Genomic DNA, 4,738 nt, shown 5'->3' with positions numbered 1-4,738 from the left:
ACCCCAGTAAAGGTAGCCTTTTTCTGAAAGAGACTTCTGAAGGCCGAGAGTTCTGTTTCAATGTATTTTTAATGCCCATAGCTCTTATAACTCACATGTTGGTAAAGGCTTTATCAGGCTTCTGGGTAACAGTGGTAACTTTTGACATACTGATGGGCTTTTGGTCCCCCCTCCCCACCTTGATGTCTTTGAGAAGCATTTCACTGATTTTATGCTTCTCGGCAGGGCAACCTTTGGAAAAGACCATAGCAACTCATTCTTTGGGGCTGACAGTTCAATTTTTCCTCAGTCAAAATGTGGAACTCAGAAGGAATTGCTGACAGTTATCTCAGGTGGACATTAGATTATACCATCTGAACAAGATAGGCACATCTTGGGGAAGGGGCTCTGTGGATATAATGGTTGATACACCATGTCAACTTGAGATGTTTAGAAGTTTAACTAAGTGACTCAGCAGGGGATCAAGATCCTCACTTTGTAAACATCCTCATCCTTTGTAAGAAAAGGGCACAGAGATGGTGTAAGTGCTACACCCACCTAAGAGGGTAACCTGCTTACAACATAAGTGAGGAAAAGAGTCATGCTCCCCTCCTTTTGCTTTTGCTGTTTTTGTTGTCTTCTTCTGCCTTGAACTGTTATCCCTCACCATGCCACCCTGCCTTGGAATGTGCTGATTATAGACTGAAACTTCCACAAACTGTGAGCTAAATTAACCTTTCTTTCCTTAATTTTGGGTTTTGGGTATCAATGAGAGAAAAGTAACTAAGACAGTGGCCTAATGCAGGCATTGACTCATCAAACTGGAACTGATTCAACTGGTTAGAAATAGATGAGTCAGGAGCAGGGGGTGGAACTATTGGCAACAATTACATTGGCCAATGAGGGTACCCAGGTGGAATTCTCAGGAAACATGGGTCTCTTTTTTCCTTTTGAGCAGTTTTTCATTTTTAACTCCATAATCTCTGAAAGCCTTTTTTCCCTGCAGTCAGGGACTGTAGGTTTCGACTAATTAGTTCTCATCTCTGACTTCCAACATGTGTGCTGTATACCCTTAAATGATGGTGCAACAGATGAAGGATGGGGGCCTCTCAGAGACAGAGAGACCATTTAGATGCCCACATAGCTGCACCCCTTACAGAGACTTAGGTGCAACTTAACTAAGAGGAGTGTGTGTTCCTCCATTATCTACATGTTGATTGCCACAGAACTGCAGGTAAGGCCCCAGTCAGCCAATACAACCTGTGCTTCCCAGTCTTGGTATACAGATGGAGCAGCCTATTGCTTTTGATAACCACTCACTCACTCCCATTCATTCTACAGGCACTCAGAGGTTAAAACATTCCAACCCCCTTCCCTTGAGGATGGTCCTGACTAATGAGACTTGACCAAGCTCTCCTTCTGCTCAAGGGGAGCAGGACTGACAAACTAACTGGAGTGCACTTAGGATCTTACCTTACCCAATGACCAGACCAGACTGTGTCCATGTACGACTTCTACCTTTTGGGTCCAAAATGAGCTGCTCAGGTGGAGAGCCATGAATCCTCCTCCAGGCCTTTGAGGGCATTTCAGAAATCTCAAGAGTGGAAAACATGCTGGTCCCTAGCAAAGTGGAGAGGTAGATTTTACCAGTTGGAAACTGTGGGAGCTGTGTGTTAAGAAAAGTAGCCATGGAGAACATTGAAAATTCAGTGGATGTAAAATCTGAGGAGCTAGATCCAGTGGTCCAAGAGCCTGCCTGGCAAGTGTAGGGTCCCGAGTTTAATCCCCAGTACTGCATACCATGCTGGCTCTGGAACCCTAGGTATGCTCGGCTGGCCCCCAAACCAGGCATGGTGAAGCACACCTGTAATTCCAGCGCTGGGGAGGCTGAGACAGAAATATCACTACAAGTCTGAACTGCATAATGAGACCCTATATTAACAACAATAACAACAACAAAAATAAAATATAAAAAATTATTTAGAAACAAATGGGCTAGGGAGATAGCTCAGGAGCATAAGCACCTACCTGCAAAGTTCAAGGTCCTGAGTTTATTCCCTGGTTAAAAAAAAAATTAGAAACAAAGACTATACATGGAAGCAAATTAGTGGAATCCAGATTATTCTTGGACAATAGATACAAAACGGATTATACTGAAATGGGTCTATGTATAGTAATTAATAATAAGAATTTTCAGAAAAGCAGTGGAATGGTAGCTCAATCTAGTACAAATGTAGATGCAACAAACATCAGAGAAACATTTATGAACTTGAAATATGAAGTAAGAAATAAAAATGATCTTACTAATGAAGAAATTATGGAATTAATGTACAATATTTCTAAAGATCATAGCAAAAGAAACAGCATTATTTGTGTAATTCTAAAACTTGGAGAAGAAGGAATAATTTTTTGAGCAAATGTTGCTCTGAAAAGATGAACAAAGTTCTTCAGGAGTAATCTTTGTAGAAGTCTAGCTGAAAAACCCAAACTTTTCATTATTCAGGCTTTCTGGGGTCCAGAACTGGACTGTGGCATTGAGACAGACAGTGGTGTTGATGATGACATGGTGTGCCAGAAAATACCAATAGAGGCCAACTTTTTGCATGCACATTCCACAGTGCCAGGTCACTACAAAGAGTGCATCCTGGTTCATTCAGTCACTTTGTGCTGTGCTGAAATTATACACACACAAGCTGGAGTTTATGCACATTCTTACTTAAGCTAACTGGAAGGTAACAGCAGAATTTTAGTCCTTTTCTTGTGATTCCACTTTTCATGCACAGAAACAAATTCCATGCATTGTGCCCATGCTCACAAAAGAACTGTATTTTTATCACTAAAAAATGGTTGACTTGCTGTATGGACCCTGCCGGGGAGCACGGAAAGGGACCGGGGAGCACAGAAAGGCTTAAATCTTTAAATATTTATTGCCTACTCCTGTCTACTTTGAGAATTCTAATTATATAAATATAAGTTTCTTGGTTTCGACAGTGAAAAAAACAAAAATGGTTGACCTTCTTTAAGTTTGAATGTCAAATGAGGAAACAATTAAATGATACTGTATTTCTTTTTCTATTTGAATACTTCAGAACCATGCCATTTCCCTAGAACCACAACAAAGCTGTTTATTTATTTAAATAGAAATAAATAATTATGGATATTGGTATAATCATTATGAAAAGAAGTTATAATTTTATATCTTTCATAATTGCTAATGTATGGTACATACATATGATGTATGGTATGAATTTTCAAATAATTATGAGGAAGTTCAACATTGCAGTAGTGAACTTCAATGACACTGCCCCACAAGCTCAAGACTGTGCACTCTACAGACTCCAGAAATGATGCTGTGGACTAATGTACTTAGATGCTAAGGATCCATGGGCATGATCAAAGGTTTGAAATGTATTTTAGAACTGACATATGAAAAGGAATCAACTGCATTTTTAAATTGTTGTTATAGCTCATGATTTTTGTGATGTTTGTTCTGAGCATGTTTTTGTAAAAAAAGTCATGTCTTCTATTGACAAGGAAAGAATATATTTAAGAGAAACTACGAGTAAATTCAGTTGATTCTTTTAAGGCTAACATGCAGTAGTAATAGAGAGATAGAGGCATACTATAATAGATCTACCAACATATTTCATTTGTTCTTACATAAATCAGATGAAATTTACATACCACCAAAATAGCTGAAGATCTATTATGTAAAAGCTTCAAACTATTACTAGGATGCTATAAATAAATTCTTTTTTTTTCTTTTTTAGATTTTTTTATTCAATTTAATGAGAAAAAAGATAAAATAGCAATGAAATAGTTTCAAAATAACTTATTAGGTCAGTTACAATAATTGATATATTGCATATTGTTGTCTTTGTAGTAGTTATTCAGAGGACAAGATGTAGGCATGTATCTTGTCTAAACAATATTAGTACAAACCTTTCTTCTCATTGAACTATGAGAAAGCTGTATATCTATCCTATCTTATAAATACATATTTTTCCACAACAATATGGTCCTTTATTAAGAAATTCTAAGAAACACACGAAAACATTTTCTGTACAGGAAACAGTGGAACATAAAGAAAGAACAATCATGGATCTGCTGGGCAATCTGTAATTTGCAAGATGATTTGAGCCTGCGTGGGAAAGTGGCTCTGTGCACAAGCAGGCGGAGCTACAGGTGCCATTTTACAGAAGGCCTGCCAGATGACTCCGTCAGGACCATACCGCTTGTGGAAGATACTCCCAAGGCATGTGCAATGTGAAGCAAGTGGGAAATTCCTAAAACGGAGCTCTTCTGAAGAGTCACAAAAATTGTAATATTCTTTGTAGCATAACTTGTAAGGATGCTATACACTCTTGAAGTTCACAATCAGAAGAAAAATGGTGATAACATTTTGTAATGTTACCTAAAATAAGAGGGCCACAGCACATAGGGCTTTAGAAGCAGCCAGTCTGGGCATCCTCTTGTGCATAATGCAAAACTGTAGGCCAGAGCTCAGTCCTAGCCAGGGAGGCTGGGCTCCAAGCTTCCAGGCTCACGGAGGTGCTCAGCCATGGCTGACTGTGTCTGTGTGCCTCACAAATTTTCAGTCTGACATTTTATGCCAGCTTCTTTTTGGCTCAAAGAAAGGAAACTACATTTACTATTGACGACTATTTGTTTTGATAAGATCTATTAACTTTTCCAAAGTAAATGTAGCATGTAATGATATCCTAAGATGGGTTCATATGACAATTCTGTAAAAGTTTTA

The 4,738-nt window shown here is 38.6% G+C and overlaps 1 pseudogene; it reads left to right on the top strand.

Annotated features, from left to right (window-relative positions):
- Positions 1–1,667: 1,667 nt before the first annotated feature.
- On the top strand, positions 1,668–2,819 carry LOC101575384 (annotated as a pseudogene).
- Positions 2,820–4,738: the final 1,919 nt, after the last annotated feature.

This window comes from Octodon degus, unplaced genomic scaffold, assembly GCF_000260255.1.
Source record: "Octodon degus isolate 3935 unplaced genomic scaffold, OctDeg1.0 scaffold00017, whole genome shotgun sequence".
In the NCBI taxonomy this organism is placed as follows: domain Eukaryota; kingdom Metazoa; phylum Chordata; class Mammalia; order Rodentia; family Octodontidae; genus Octodon; species Octodon degus.
The sequence above is the reverse complement of the archived record's forward strand: the minus strand, read 5'-3'. Positions and strand labels throughout refer to the sequence as shown.